Source organism: Rosa chinensis, chromosome 5, assembly GCF_002994745.2.
Source record: "Rosa chinensis cultivar Old Blush chromosome 5, RchiOBHm-V2, whole genome shotgun sequence".
NCBI lineage: Eukaryota > Viridiplantae > Streptophyta > Magnoliopsida > Rosales > Rosaceae > Rosa > Rosa chinensis.
Window position 1 is genome coordinate 3,982,394 of NC_037092.1, and position 17,446 is coordinate 3,999,839.

General features: G+C 37.4%; 1 pseudogene; it reads left to right on the forward strand.

Annotated features, from left to right (window-relative positions):
- The first annotated feature begins 991 nt into the window (after positions 1 to 991).
- LOC112202943 lies at positions 992 to 5,774 on the forward strand (annotated as a pseudogene).
- The last annotated feature ends 11,672 nt before the right edge of the window (positions 5,775 to 17,446 follow it).

The window sequence follows — 17,446 nt, forward strand, 5'->3', positions numbered from 1 at the left end:
AATATGTCTTACTATTATTGAGGACGTTTTATTTGCAGATGCATGTAATCATACTCGAGGTTTAGGCACCACATCCTCCTCGCAGAATAATAATTCCATCAATAATAACATATGATGGACTCCTAACCCCCTTTAAAAAAAAAAAAATTTCGACTTTCTTTTTCTTTCAGATATTTTCTCTCGAATTTAAAACGGTATAACCACCTAAAACATAACGGTTATCACTTCTTGTGATTTGAGATTGCGAGCAATGTTACCATATTGATGATAATGTGTTAAATTAACGTGTTTTCCATATATACATGATTTAACATATTATTGTACGGACTGACAACACCTTGTGCGATTTGTTTAAAATTATAATTCATACAAGTCTTAATTGTTCGAAGACCAACTGCAGCTATTAATCGACTATACATTATCGTTATACAATATTCATCAGTTTATGAGTCAATTTGTATTACGTGCAATTATGCGGAGGCCCACAAAAGTGTTATGAATCTATCACTCGGCTACTCATACACCTAACCAAACTACATCAAAACTACAACAAACGGACAACAACATAACACCAAATTCAAAACGCGTCAACATAACATTCTACAAATAGATTATCATCCACCACAACATTGAAACAAATACATTATTTTTGATTCGATTCAAGAGGCACAACAAAGTCCATATATTTGATGAAAATGTATAATGCTTTCTTTGTGTAGATAAACGTCTCTTGACACATCCTAAAGTAGCAAAGCAAACTAATGCTCAACGGCAACAAATCAAACCAATCGAAGCATCACAAATATTTTGATTTATATTTTGCATTTCATACAAACTAACAACCAAGTCGTTGTAGTATAGTGGTAAGTATTCCCGCCTGTCACGTGGGTGACCCGGGTTCGATCCCCTGCAACGGCGAATATTTTTTTTTTTTTCCAAATTTATTTTTCATTATTTCAAAAAAAACTTAAAACGCAAATAAAAGTCCCCCGCCTTCATTTTCAATCTCCATTGCTTTTCCCTCTCCATTTCGGTGTTCTTCTTCCTAAACGGCACCGTTTTGGCCACATTCACTCCACTCCTGCTAGGGTTTAGGGTTTTACAAAGCCCTCCTACACTGTTTCGTTTACCAGATTTGGTCATGGAAACCGACGAAGAAGAACAACGCGTCACTCCATTCCAGCTCCAGTTCGACAAGCCAGTCGCTTCGCAGGTACGCTTCTACACTCACAGCCTCCAAATCCCCAATTGTTTTGATCGGAATAGTAATTTTCTGTTTTCAATTGCCAGGTTAAGATCGCAGAGTGGAATCCCGAGAAGGATTTACTCGCCATGGTAACTGAAGACTCCAAGATTTTTACTGCACCGCTTCAATTGGCAGAGGCTCTGGACAATCTCCCCAGGTATCTCTCTGATTTTGTGTTCTTCTGGCCTTGTATGGTTTGATTGTGAATTTGTGAGCTTAGTTTTTTTTTGGTTCACATTTTGTGTAGGGAAGAGCATAACGTCTTTGTGTTGGAGACCTGATGGTAAAGCCGTCGCCGTCTCATTGCATGATGTTGAAGTGAGTAGCCTTAATTTTCGAGTGAAACATTGTGATATGAATTACATGAATTCACCGACTATAGTGTGTAGGATTTGTAATATGAATTTCTTTCATGATTCCTGCAAATTTCCCATTAATATCTGATGTTTTCTTTTCGTTCAGTTTTCAAACTTCTTCAATTGGCTCTTGAAGTGTATAAAGTTACTCAATTCAGAACCCAGTGATCACCATCTTCTACTGTACAATAGGTCTGTGCCTAGTATTCATGTGTTTAATCTGGTTATCAGCATCTATTCGCTTACTCACACATGTCAGTTTGGCAGTGAACTTGTTGTTATATTCTTGACGTTTCTATATGACCAAGATCCTGTTAAGCAGTTGCTGGAGGTGTCGGAAGCTGATGAGAGTATCGAAGTTGGATTGTAAGTGATTTATATATCACTCAGAGGCAATCTGTTTTAGAGTACAACCATTTTCTTAATTAGTATCATCTATTATATAATATATTTAGCATGTTGATAATTATTGTTTATCCAACATTTGTCTTTAACACTCTTGGAAAGTCAGTCTGTTTTGTTATTCACAAATCTATGTGTCTGCATTTATGTACATTTGACCGATTTCAGGACAATGGACATTCAGTGTGCATTCATGTCCGTAATTATACAAGTATTTGCAATATGGATTCTCATTTTATTTCTCAAGACTGAAATCTGCTTTCCATTTTTTCAGGGAAACAGTGCAGAGAGTTAGAGAATTAGTTCAGTTTGGGGGAGTTTCAGATTGTGAGCACCTGCAGAGGACGTTAGCCAAGGAATTTCAGCAGATGGAGTCTAGGTATGCAGAGGTTTAAAGAATTGATTACTGTAGCTTTGGTGACTCCGGGACTATTATCTCCCTCTCTATGAATGTTGGATTGTGTTAGTCATGTAGTCAATATATTGAACATCACAATTTGCTGAGGTTGGCAAATGGAGGAAGCTTTTCTGACATAAATTGACATGCTTTGGTTCCTGAAAGTGTCAATGTCGACCATTTGAATCTACCATGGGTTCTCTGACCAAAGAGTTAATGCTTTGATGTGTTTAAATTGTCATTCTAGTTTTGTAACTGCAGTAAATTTCACTTCATTACTTTAATCACTATCAAAGCACAACATACACACAGCATATATAGAATAAGTCTTCTCTGTAAGTAATACTTTGTATTTCAACTTATAAACCCCCCTTGGTGTTTTAGTTTTAAGGAGGCTTTTCAGATGCCCTTTACTACAATTTCAAGAAAGATAGCTGTGAAGATTCATTGCCACTTTGCCCACTTCCACCTTTGTCAGCATCTTTGTCTACCAGTATTCCTATGTCAGTATCATATTATGAGGTACTTATTATTTTAGGAATTAATGACCTTAAATTGCATGGTCATTCAGTATTATTCAATATAATCCAATACTTGGATTGCTTATCAGTAACATTGTTGCTTTTCCTTCCTGTATAGGATGCCTCCCATTCCGTCCCTCATCAGACTCGTCAACATATGTTTCTTGACTACATATCTTTCCATATACCAGATGAGTCCTTCTCTGGTATGGAAAAATGTATAGTCATAGTGAGGGGGATTATGCATGACTCAAGCATTGTAAAGAGGGGTTATACTTCAGTAGAAGCTGTACTGTTGTGCATCCCTGTTGGTTATTACTGTGTGGATCTTTCTTTAATAAGGTAGAGAAACTGTACTTTGTTACTTACAAACAGCAGTGATTCTTTTTTTATTGTATTTGTTTTTGGATTTCCTTTAAGCTACTTTATTCTTGCAGGAAAGTCAGATTGTTTTATTATTAAATGAAACAACTACCACTTCTGAAAGCTCTGGTGATGCCTGTATGATGATTGTGCAAGCAAATGACCTTCCATATGTATCTATCACAAGATCCTCTAGTCTAAACTATTGGAACTTGCATCAACTGAAGGTAATTCTTATCCTTGCTCACTCATCCATTCATGACTACTTGAAAAAGAGATCCCATAACTCTTATCTTTCTCCATCACAGCGTCAATTGCATTCTGTACTCGATTTTAGTATTAGTCAAGCTGTTATCCTTAACTTTCTATCCTTAAGTTGAAACCACTCTTTTTTTCTCTTTTGGTTGTCGATTGCCCACTCTTTCTACAAAAGCATGCTGTCAAAATTGGGGCATATGGTTTATTTTTTGAGAACTCAAACTCATCCCCTGTTGAAATAGGTTCCCTTTTCATTTGGATGGGTGCTTGTATGCTGTTCGTGCAGCAGTTCTATTGTTAGTTTTAGTGTCATGTTAAGCATTTTTCTTTTTCTTTTCTTCCCTCCATTTTTTCAATTATTGTTTTGTCCTAAGTTGTGCGAGAGATTTGTTTATTTTTTTTGTAAATAAAATAAAAGACCCAATCACATTCTTTCCTTGATTATTCTGATGCAATCTCTGTTCCCAGTTGCTCTATGGTAATGCTACTATTCTCTATTTGTACATTTAGGACTCTGTTGTTCACTTGCAAATGAAGAATGAGAAGGTTCGCAGTATACCCCATTCTGTTATTGCTCCTCTAGCAGTTAGCTGTAAGTCGCTCTAATTGTTTCTCAGTCAATCATGTTTTTGAATCCAAACAATGGACAAATTCTATCATGTGGGTTTGGAGGTAGGAATGTGATTTGAATTTCACATAAATTGTTTCATAAGACTCCAGAAATCTTTAGTTTTATTTAGTATTTAGGAATGCCCGAGAAAAAAGGTATTATCTCAAATGCACTTTAAATCACTGACTCAGTTTTACTTATTATTGTCATGATAAAAATGATCAAAACTCTTTCTATGTTGCGTTTTGGCATTTAATGCAAAATGTTTAAATCAAAAGCCAAACATTTAAATTTCAGCATATCAAAATAAACCTTAATCTTTGCTAGAAGTGATGAAAATGATTACGGCAATCGTGGTTTATATTGACCAACTAGTTTGTCTCCAACTTTTCTTGGTTTTGCTTCTGAAACTTGAGGGAGCTCCAAATAGTCATGCAGGATTCGAGCTTCACTAATGCTGGAGATGTTGTCTCTTTTATAAAAAACTGTCCAAGGCTGGAGAATTTGTTTATTGAGGTGAGTGGATCTAAATATCATGACTGTGAGTTGTTTTTGTTTGGTTAATGTAGTTATTCTAACAGTTAATTTGCAGCTGCATTCTTTCTTTCGGTGTTTTTAAAAGTAAAATGGTTAAGTTTTATTTGAATTACAATAAATCGAAAGTGTGAGTTATTTTTATTTGAATATATCTTGTCATCTGGATTAATAACACAATTTCTCTTTCAGCTGAATGAGAATACTTGTAAGAGTGCAATTTACCGTGATATGCTGCAGAATCCAGCCATGGATCACAATATGAGCTTCCTTAGTGCCCTCAAATTTGTCAAAATAAGAGGATTTAAGGTTACAAATAAGCAACACGAACATTTAGCAAGGTTTGTCTTAAACAAGTCTAGGTTCTTAGAGCGTATGGTCCTCCGTTGGCCTAGGAACCGATGCCGTTTATGCCGCGGTGTGCCTTATCTACCTCAGTGAGCAAATCAGGTATATACCAACATCCTTGTAGGATGGAAACTGTCCGCCAGAGCGGAAATTATTTTATGTGACCAAAGGGGGGACATGTATAGTTTCCCCAAACATGTAAGGAAATGGTTCTAGTCAAGAGGACGAACTTGCTCGATTTGCTTGGTCGAGCTTTTCAAACCAATGTTGGTTAAATGTGTACGAGAACTTTATAGCAGTCTTAGGGTTATATTTGGACCAGTGTTTCTGCTTTAAGAACTAGGATGGTGTTTTGATCATCGTGTGATATGGTGTTTTAAGTTTTTTTAATTATTTTATTTATTATTTATCTCTTTCCAGTTATAAGAAAGGCTACTTCGTAGTTTAACGATGTTTCATAACTTCAGTGCATGCAACCAACAATGTGCAAGCACAAAGCTGTTTATTATGAATAGGACCCCTCTATTGATACAGTTACATGCAGATGGGTTTGCCACAATCATTCATGGCTTATTTTTTTATTTTATTTTTTTGATACGAAAAGACTATTACAAAACAGAGCCCCTGGAACAACCAGGATTTACAACATCAAACAAGGACGCATGAGCAGCAGATCTCAGCAGTCTATTAGTCCATGTGGTTACATTGCGAGAGCCATGACCTAGATGCGCTAAAGCGTCAGCAACAAAATTTGCTTCCCGATAAACATGGTGGAAGATAGCAGTTGAGAAAAAAGTGGCAAGCTGTCTAATGTCTTGAATTAGTTTCTCAACTCTCCACGGTGGCTTAACACGTCCGTTCACAGCATCAATGTTTAGCTTTGAGTCACCATCAGCTTGTACGTGTGTGAATCCCTGTTGCTTTGCCGCAACCAAGCCATCTCGTATTGCCGTAGCCTCAGCCACAGGAATGGTGGTACATCCAAGTCCCTTAGTAGCAGCCACCATCGACCTGCCAGTTGAGTCTCTAATAACAAAACCACCAGCTGTAGAGTTCTGTATTACAGATCCATCAAAGTTTAGCTTAACAAAATTTGGGGACTGAGGCTTCCACCTAATGATGTTTTGGGTTTCAGGAGAGCCTAGCACCCCAGATTCTTGCAACCTGGTGTTCATATCCTTAAGAGTTGCAGCCGACGCTGCTACAATATCATTAGGGTTCCTTGTTTTCCAGATCTTCCAGCAGGTTATGATAACTTAAGCAAAAGCATAGCTGTCATATGGTTGGAGGAGGAACATTTCCTTAAAAACCTTCTGGTAACTTTCAGTCCAATTCCTAGGAGGATTGACTTGAGCAAGTCTCCATACTGCAGAAGAAAATTCACAATAACCAAATAAATGTTCAGCAGTTTCATTGTCATTATCACAAAGTGGGCAAGTGTTATCATCAATATAGCCAAATTGTCATAATCGGTCCCTAGTTTTCAGTGCCAGCCAAAAATTTTGGTCTTTGGAGGGATGTTTAATTTCCAAAGTTTATTCAGCAAGTCTGTATTCCTGTGTTTTTCTCCATTTTCTAGTTGGAGCCAAGTTGCAGATTTGATGGTGAAATTGCCATTAGGAGAGGGTCCCCAAATGAACTCATCTTCTTGTTCCGTAACTAGAATTGGTGTGCCCATGATTTGTTCAACCAAACTTGCATCCACTAAGGGAATTGAGTAACTTACCTCTATCCCAAGTGCCATCTGAGATATAATCTGCAACGTACTGTTTCATTAGTATTGATAGTGATGCAAATTAGAAGGAATAAGATCAATCAAAGGGTGATCGAAGGCCCAATTAAAAAGCCAGAAATTGATAGTTCTGCCATTACCAACAATCCATCTCATTCCCTTAAGTATGAGCTGCCTTGCATACAAGATTCCTTGGCTATTGGCTTTCTGGCACAGACCTTGAAAGAATTAAAGATTGATGCTGCATGGAATGCAGCCCTTTTGAAGTTACAGACTTCTCACTTGGTTAAAGCATGAATGAAAAGGCATTTGTCCGTCTGAAGTACAGCTATGATATGTTGAAGAAAGATGCTCAGCAATGTCTCTTGTATTGTGCGTTATACCCATGTGGTCATTAAATTGGTAAAAAAGAGCTAGTGGTGTACTGGTTTTGGGAGGGTTCATTGGATGGAAACAAGAGAGATGGACGGATAGAAGATATGGTACAAGCAAGAGAGATACTCGATCAGCTTGAAGCTAGCTTACCTTCTGGAAAGAGTTAGTCAAGAAGGTGGAAAGGAATGCACAAAGATGTGCAGATTGGTTAAGCATATGGCAGTCCAGATTACCAAACAAGTCCTCAGTTTTTCATCAAAGCTGGGCAGCAGAAAGAAAAATTCCTAGGGGATTGGCTACACAATGTGGAGAGAGCCGCATTGATGATGAATCAGTTTAAATTCCTCAGTGGAGAACCAAAGAGTGCCAAGCTAATCACATTATTGCTGCAGCATAATCCCATAGGTTTGAACTTGCGTGAGAATTTTTTTCATAGTATGCCTAACCTTCAAGTTCTTGACCTTTCTCATACTGATATCACTTCCCTTCCACAGTCATCTTTTTCTAGATTGACAAAACTCAGTGCACTTCTCTTGCATCATTGTCGCAACTTAAAATTCCTGCCTTCTCTAGAAAGTGTAAGAAACTACTTGTTCTCGATCTTTCTGATACTCAGATAGCAGAGTTACCAAAGGGGATGAAGATACTAACCAAACTTCTTCGGCTAAACCTGTCTTGGACCAAAGTGAAAATATTTCAAGCTAATTGAGTGCCTGTTAGTCCATCTGGAAGAAATGTTAATGATAACTAATGAGTCAGGTTTTCTGTGGGAATCAACCGAAGGAGCATCTATAGATCAGCTGATATCACTCCAGAACTTTGCTATTCTTCATGTCAACTTCCTAAATGCAGCATCCTTGGACATGTATGTTGATAAGCATCACTGTCCGCCAAGTTTCAAATTCTGTGTTGGTGGTGCTTCTGCCAAGAACTTACCTGCAAACAGCATAGTTTTCAAGGGTAACTTCCTTATGAATGGAGGAAACCTGGTCTCACTCCCAGAACACACCTCTGAGCTGCATGTAATGAGCAATGATGATCTACAATGCTTGCAAGTTAACTGACATCTAAAGAACCTGAAGGTCATCAACATTCATGACTGCCGAAGTTTGGTCTATCTATTTATGACAGGCATGTTGGGCAACCTTCCAAACCTTGAAATGGTTTTTGTCAAAAAATGTCAAAAGATGGTGGGTTTGATAGAGCCAGAAGAATCTGACGTGATTAAACCTCATTTGAAGCTGAAGCACCTACAGATCATTCGTATCTCTGACTGAAAATTTGGTCTACTTGTTGAAGAGTGAGATGCTGCACTACTTCCCCGAGCTCCTAGAGATCTCCATCAAACGATGCCAGAGAATGGAAGTGGTAATAGAGTCGGAAGAGCCGAATGTTTGTCTTGATATTCTTCCAAAATTACAGGAGTTGGTGTTGCGTGATCTCCAAGAATTACATAGCATTTATAATGGAGAAATGAAGTGTAATTGTAGGCACAACCTTTGGAATTGTCCTGCCCTAAAGATGCCGATGATAACTTGTCTGCCTGCAGAACTGCTTCCAAGGTTAGTATGCCACAAACGATTTATTCCATGTCCCTTTTATATTAGAACTCAACTTTCCTGGTTTATAAATAACACTTTCAAGATAATGTGGATTGCTAATTCTATATAGTTTCTTCTTCAACAAGTTCTTCTTCTGTGCTTGGATTTTTTTTTCCTGTATGCCTTTTGTGTGTGTTTCCAGTACCTGTGTCTGGTAAACAACCTTCCTGCTTGGCTTTGTCTTAAGAAGACCATGCGATTTGTCTTTATAAGGAAGGCACTATATATGTAATAGAATCACCCTCAGAACTCTGAGGATTCCCTTGGCTGGAGTGGGGTCTTCTGCAGTGTTAGAGTTCGAAACAATATTGCAAAATCAATGTCAAATGGTTTATTTTAGTTAACTCTGAGTTTCCTTCCCCTATACTGACTATAAATTACTAACTCCGATTTTCTTTCCTGCATTACAGTATTACATTAGTTGGTCGAAGCAATCAATTTATTTTTTATTTATTGTCAGCCTGAGACTGAAATGAAATGGCCAGGCCGGAAATTCAATTGAGAAGAAATGTTGCTAGATTTCTTGCCTATGGAAATACACTAGAAATGTACGCATCAATTAACTGCACATTTGAGTTTGTAAAGAAAACTGTTGATTTGGTAAACTCAGACACTTTCTGATTCAGATGATAAGGGGGCTTTGCTTCCGGAGCCAATAGATATTAACACTACAGAAGTTACTAAACCAGTCCGGCACAAACGTCGGAGCGCTGCAAGGGTAATGTGTCAGGCATCCAATCTTTTCTTTTTCCTCTCTCTCTATCGGTGGCTCTGGAGAGATATTCTCTTTATTTGTAGTTCCGATGATCCAACTCTTTATATATGCAGGGTCGAAATATCTATTGATAAGCTCTGGTTTGACTACCTCTAGCAGTACCTATTTTCTTATGCCTGATTTGAGTTGCTGCATAAATTACTTTATCTACACTTTTAATTATCTCATAGTAACAATACAGGATCAAACTCAAGTCATATATACAATGTACTTGCTTGTAACACTAAGCATAGAAAGGCCTATATTTGTTCTGGTTGATGTAGAGTCTTTGCTTTCCCAAAGTGACTTGTATGAGTAATATATACTCCATGACAAATTTGTTTGAAATTAATGGACAATGTGGCTTAAAGTATCCACGTATGATTGGATGCTTAGTTCTTCAGTTTGCTTGCATTTATCATAGAGTGGTGGCAAAAACAGGGAAGCTTGTTAGAGTTGAGAACAACTTTGATGCCAGATTTGCTTTGATGGATTGGTTTATTTTGGTTTTTGAGGTCCAATGCAAACCAAACCAAACTGAACCGTTTGTGTTATGAACTTATGAAAGTCTGGTCTCTGGCTTTATACTTCTGTTATAATAAAATAAAATAAAAATGGCCTCTAAAATAACAAAGTAAATGCATTTGGGAGAAGTTGGTAAACCTTTAAGTTGTAGAACCAGAGAGCTATTAGAAAATGGCCCTCAAGTTTTGGGTAAATTGTTGTCAACCTGTCCTCAGTCTTATGTAAAATCTCACTTTTGCTCTATTGCAAACGGTAGAAAGTTTCAGTCTTCCTAACCATGATCAGGGCTCAAGAAGAAAAGAAAGCTCAGGTTGGTTTGGTTTCATACAACGTTTATGGGAAATGGGTACCGTTCTTTGGGTAATAAGTTCAATGGGTTTGTTTTATTTATGCTTATTATGCCATATGAACAATGCTGAGCTAAAATATTTGGAACATGTTAAAAGTTCTGTGAGAACCAAAAGAAACATCTCCTTGCAGGTTCTTCTCCAAAGTTCCAATTACAAGGTTTATCAACTTTCTAACTTTGAAAAGTACTTTACATTCTTTCCTTTTAGTTTTTACCCTTGAAGCTTGAGTAGCTAGCTAGAGTTGATTGAATTCAACTGTTTCTTTGTTGGTTGAGTAGTTAATGGTATCTTACTGTTTCTGACTCTGTTCTGTGAAATGTGAACTGCTGTAATTGCTTTAATGGCTTTTCTTTATGGTTAAGTTGGCTAACCTCTTGGGCTGTTTACCCCACTCTAACTTTAATCAACATGTGTCTTAGCTAATCCTGACCAATCTAACCTTCTTTATGTTAAACTGGTGTTATGAAGTGGGGTTAAGTGGTCTGTTATCTATATAATATCCTGGGCATTTATTGTTTGCTGCAAGAATCATTGACTGTATAAATTTATCAACAATGACCATGCATTTTCATTTTCTATTGAAGAGCTGTCAGTTTCAAGTGTGAAAAGAGATTTAGAAACAGATCACCGTTATGCTGGAATTAATAATATTATTGACAATGACCCTGCAATTTTGGGTCAATCCTTATTCTCATGCTTATTTAGTCACTCACTTTTAGTTCCAGTTTGAATCTCTGAAAGTGAATACTTTGCTGTTTGCAAGAAAAAGCTCAGGTCGGTCTGTTTTCATAATGCTTGTATTCATGAATTTTGGTTCAGTCATTTCAAGATGCACTGATATATATATATATATATATATATGTTTGGCACACTTTGGCTGCAGATGAGGTGCTTGTTGAAATACCAAAGCAGAAGGGCATAATACTACTTTAAAGAACAAGGTATTTCTTTACTCATCATATTGGTTTTTCTATGTTAATAATGGATTTTAATAACTAATGTAACTAAAAAGGCTGTTTTTGGTTTTTCCTACCCTTTTTGGCTGTAGAGTGGCTACCAAAAAAAGAAAGTTATCCACGAGTCAAACTCAGAAGCTCATCAGTCTTGCATAATCTTTTGCTTATATCATTTTCCCATGCACCATACCAACAATAATGAACTGAAATATTCGGAAACTTGTGAGTGTAGACGATATGCTTGTGGATAGCAGCAGACAATGAAAGAGACTCTCTTTACCAGTACAGTACTCCTTTGAAGGTTTACCTCACTCTAGCTTTAATCAACATGCATGTGTCTTAGCTAATCCTGACCAACCTAACATTCCTTATGTTAAACTGGTGTTATTAAGTGGCTTACATCTATATATTTCCTGGGCATTTATTGCTGCAAGATTTTATTGTCTCTGTATCAATTTATCATTATAGTAACAAGTTGGGAGTAACACTATTAACAATGACCCTGCATTTTCATTTTCAATTAAAGAGCTATCGGTTTCAAATTTGAAAAGGAGACTGCAATTTGAACATCAGTCGTTATCCTCATGCTTATTTATTAATTCACTTATAGTTCCAGTTGATGAATCGCTGAAGGTGAGAAATACTTTGTTGTTTGCAAGAAAAAGCTCAAGTTGGTTTGTTTTCATAATATTTTGGTTTAGACATTTCAAGATGCAGAGAATCAGTATGAGTGCTTACAGATAACAAAAATGTTCCACAGATGAGGTTTTTCTTTTTCTTTTCTTTTTTTAATAGTCCCATGAGAACCAAAACAAGCCTCTCCGTACAAGTTCTTCCAAGTACAAGGTTTTTCAACTTTTTAAATGTGAGAAGTATTTTACTTTGTTATTTTTGTTTTTATCGTGTATGAATAAGCTAGCTATGAGTTTGATTGAATATCTGTCTCTTTGTCAGTTGGTTGAGTGGTTAATGTTACCGTGCGTTTTCTGACTTTCTTCCGTGAACTGCTGTAATTGCTTTAATGTATTTCTCTGTGGCTCTAGCTATTAACCAGTGTATCTAGATTCATTGTTTCTGAATCAATTTATCATTGTACTAACAAGTTGGGGTAGCATTTTCATTCTTCCTCATTACAATGTGAACAGAAATTCACCAACTGTAACTATGCAACATGGAGTTGGTGGGTGGGACTTGGGAGTATTTTCTTTTTTCTTTCACTGCTGATATTTGTTTTTACTGTATAATCATTAGGGCAGCTCTCATTCTTCTCTGAAGTTCATGCCCGAGTAAACCTGGCATTGGGATTAGATGTGAAAGAGTGACTCAAACGAGTTGCAAATGGCAGGTATGATACTCTTAGCTGGTTTTCTATAATTTTCGACTTCATTGCAACCTCAAATTAACTTTCCTCGTAACTCAAGCTTTCTCACAGTCTTTCTCTCGTTATACTTGGAAGTAACTTTCCTGAATCATTTATGCATGTCTCGTAGATAAGAGTTATAACTGACTTATAAGTTATGAGTTGTATGTTACATTAGAACTAATGATCTGTTGATGCCTACAACAATGTCAACAGCCAATCTAATTCATTAAACTTGCTCCAAGGTTGTAAGAATAACAAAAAAGATTGCTTTTGCAGTTTTGCTATTTTAACATGAGCTCGTATTGGTTTTACTTGAACTATGATGACATGAACTGATATCGGCTCACCTTAATATATTTCCCCATTGCAGAAACAATTGCACTTGTTTCCAGCGTTTTTGGTTGCCTAACTGTAGCTGTAACTCTGGCAGCACCCTGTTTTTGTGTACCCCTTACGGATAAATATGATTTCTTGAGGAAATGAGAAAAAAAGCTTTGTGCTCTATTACTTAAACTGAATGAGCTGGAACAGAAAAGGAGTAAGGTAGATCAGGAATCTAAGGAGAAGGTGGTGCGTAAGTTTGTGAGAAGTTCTGAGTGGTTGCAAGAGACAGAGAATATTATCAAGGAAGCTGCTGTATGGAAGTTTGAGGAGAGTATACATAAGAAGTATTGCCGTGGCCTACCCAACTATAAAGCTGGAAAACAAATTTCTGAAAGAACTGACCAGTTGGTTGAACTAATAACCGAAGGTGAAAAATTCATTAATAAGCAGGGGTCTGATGTGGTCGGGAAAATGATATGAGGAAGCAAGTTCATGGGGGAGACGGCAAATGCTACAGTTGAAGAGATAAAGAAGTGTGTATCAGACTATCAGGAGAAGAGGTTGCGACAATACGTGTTTATGGAATGTCTGGTTTAGGCAAGTCGAATATTGTATCGCAAATTAATGATCTGATATTACATGAGGAAGATGTTGATGATAACACAGGAAATAGCCATTTTGATAAAGTTCTTTTTGTGACTGTAAAGAATGAGCTCGTATCAACTAAAGCATCCGTTGAGGATCTGCAGAAGCAGATTGCAGATAAATTACAAATTGATCTTCACAAGGAAAATGGAAGTAGTGCAGATGATGCATTGGCAAGTGCCTTGGCCAAGTTAAGATTTCTGATCATTTTGGATGATATGCAGACAGAACCGTCTCTTGAGGCAATCAGCATTCCAAGGCCAAGTGAAGAGAATCGCTGCAAGGTTATTATTGTATTCAGCTCACTTACAATGTGCAGCGACATCCACGTTGATGAAAAGTTTGAGATCAAACCTTTATCTGCTACAGAGGCACAAGAACTGTTTGAGAGTGAAGCTGGCATTAAATTGTCAAAGCTAGGGGATGATACTCAAGCCATTGCAAAGAAGATGATAGATGAATGTGATGGTTTTCCCGTCACAATTATCTTGCTGGTACCAATGTACAACTTCATACCTGTTGATCTAGAAAGACTGAGCCCTCTCAGGCTCTCAGCTGCCAATTTGGGTTCTAACTTCTAAGAAGTTGCTGACGGGCTCATAACGTACACCATTCATCACCATCCCAATGTACACTTCAAGAATTTGGACAATACAAATAGGAGTTGTTAACAAGTTTACTCATTTGTATGAAAATTTTATGATACATCAATTAGACTAGATTTGACACAAAGGTAGACTCAATCCATGCATAAGTAAATTAACTAATTATCTTGATCTCAAATTAGTCTACTTCCGTGTCGAACTAATCTATTTAATGTATTGATACATTAATAATATTAATGCACCATAAACCTATGTTCGAAAAGACATCACGAGACTGAAAAATAATCATCTCAATCAATCAATCATGGATATCCAAAATCGAACGTCATGAAGTCGTCCGTATTTTCACGGGAAAAGTTTTTTTTTTTTTTTTTTGGAATAACACTAATAAGTATTTGTAATCGTATAAAACTCGTAAACACAATGAGTATTGTTCATTACACTTATCAATTGAAAAAATGAACAATACTCATTGTGAAAGAAATTTGAGCATCTATAAGTTTATTCACTCTTTGAGGAGGAATATGATTACACCACAAAGAGCCGAAAATTTGGTGTTTGTGCATAAAGTCTTTGTCTTTTATCAAGGAGAACTCCACAATACAAAAGTGGAGAAACGTGAGATATTGGAGGGGATAATTTTGATTCAATCGATACGGTTAATGGAGGCATTCTTGAGGTTTCCAACCTCTCTCTTGATGAACTGGACTTGGAGGGTGTAATCTTTGATGATGATAACGAAGTTGATAGAAGTTGTGGAAGTTTGTTTATTGTGCTTGAACTTAGTTTTATTTATGTTGTTTGAACTTTTTATGTTGTTTGAACTTTTTGTTAAGTAATTTGATCCTTGGACTTATGTTTTGTATGATTGACACGTTCACCACTACGATTCTTGCTTTATTAGGTATTAAAATGATGTTTGACTTGTGCGTTTAGGCTTTGCTTGATACTGCATTTTGTGTCTAAACTTACTGCATGTTTGTTGGAACTTTGATTAGTAAGATTAGCGTTCTTTTGTTAATATGTTGCTGGATATGTTTTGCGCATTCATATCTCCTTGTCCTTTGTTATATCTGTTTCCTTTATCTATGGTGATTTCCTTATATAAGGGCAGTTGCTAGGTTGTATTTCCATTCATCTTCTTAAATATATAAGATACTAAGGCAATAAGCAAAGCAACAAGGCGATTAACATCGAGGCGGACAAGAACCCTAAGGGTGAGGTCGAGAGAGGAGATTAACATCGGGGTGGACGAGAACCGTAAGGGTGAGGTCAACCATATGGAGATCCTTGGTGCAGCAGACGGAGGAGAACTCGTGAGGTCGGGTCCGGATGTTTTAGATGTACGGCTTCTGGATCCATGGGACAACGAAGTAGGTGACTTAGCCTATGGTGTCGTTGAGGACGTCAAGGAAACGGTCAACGAGGGCAGCGCCCTGGCCGGCGTCGACTGTGTAGAGGGTGGAGGTGACGATGGTGGCGCCTGTGACAAGGCTGAAGGCGGTGAGGGCGAGTTTGGTGAGGAAGGGCACGGCGATGAGAGGCGATTAACATCGGGGTGGACGAGAACCGTAAGGGTGAGGTCAACCATATGGAGATCCTTGGTGCAGCAGAAGGAGGAGAACTCGTGAGGCCGGGTCCGGATGTTTTAGATGTACGGCTTCTAGATCCATGGGACGAGGAAGTAGGTGATTTAGCCTATGGTGTCGTTGAGGACGTCAAGGAAACGGTCAACGAGGGCAGCGCCCTGGCCGGCGTCGACTGTGTAGAGGGTGGAGGTGACGATGGTGACGCCAGTGCCAAGGCTGAAGGCGGTGCGGGCGAGTTTGGTGAGGAAGAGCATGGCGACGCTTCCCATAGTTTGAGGATGTGAGGGTCGAACTCGGTTAGGGTAAAATGCAAAGGAAATTATACATATACTAAAGGCCAAAGAGCACTATTTATAACACTGTTCCTAGCACTGTTCATTGAAATGAACACTTTACCCTTATCTTTTGATTTGAATTACAATCTTTTTTTTCTTTTTCTTTTTTATAAAAATTCTGCCATATACTTTAATTTTTTTTATTATTAAAAATAAAAACAATTCTGTTTTATATTTTTAAATTTCTACAAATCATAGAAAAATTTTATTTTTTGTTGTATCTCATTTGTTGTTAATCTATTAATCTATTATCAACAACAAAACAAAAGAAATCATATTTTAAGTAACGCTGATGTTTTTTAGATTGCGAGTAATCCGAGTATTCATCTATTACATATGAAACTTGGAAAAAAAAAATCGGAATTCTTTCACTGCATGATTGTTTATGTGTGAGAATAGGGAACGAGAACTAAGTATCATATTTTAAGTAACGCTGATGTTTTTTAGATTGCGAGTAATCCGAGTATTCATCTATTACATATGAAACTTGGAAAAAAAAAATCGGAATTCTTTCACTGCATGATTGTTTATGTGTGAGAATAGGGAACGAGAACTAAGTATGAGGCAAGGTACACAGAGAGAGAGAGAGAGAGAGAGAGAGAGAGAGAGAGAGAGAGAGAGAGAGAGAGAGAGAGAGAGATGACACAAGCATGTATAGTGGTTCATATGTAATGTTGACATACGACGTATAAGTCGAAAATGTATGTGGTTGTGATAGTATAACAAAGTGCATATGATGCATACATGTGTGATGAACGCGATGACGCGTACATAATGATATGTATATGTTGTATGCATACGATGCATATGTTAGGATCGGGAGTGTTATTACTCGCCGAGTCCCCCAAGTCACGTAGTTAGTAAAACGGAAATTTGGAATTAAATTATGTTCGATGATGTCGGCGAGGCTAAGAATGAAGCTCCGGTATCGAGGTAACTACTTGTCATATTAGCGAGACTATGGCAAGACCATGATAGTCCCCCGAGTATGAGTGTGTAAGAATTGTGCTCGCTCATATTGAGTGAGTGATAGGTAGTGTGAGTTTTGTCCTATGGTCTTATTAATGGGATGTAAAAGAAATTTAATTGTTGCGATCAACAATAGGTGAAAATTTTCAATATTTCCATTAATAGACTATAGAACGAAAAGTATAAGCGTGAAGCTCAATGATAGTCCATGTCGGGTACTGCCTCCACTTGTGATAAGTGGTATGAATAAGTCCCCCAAGTGTAGAGAACGCTCGGGAGGTGAGATGA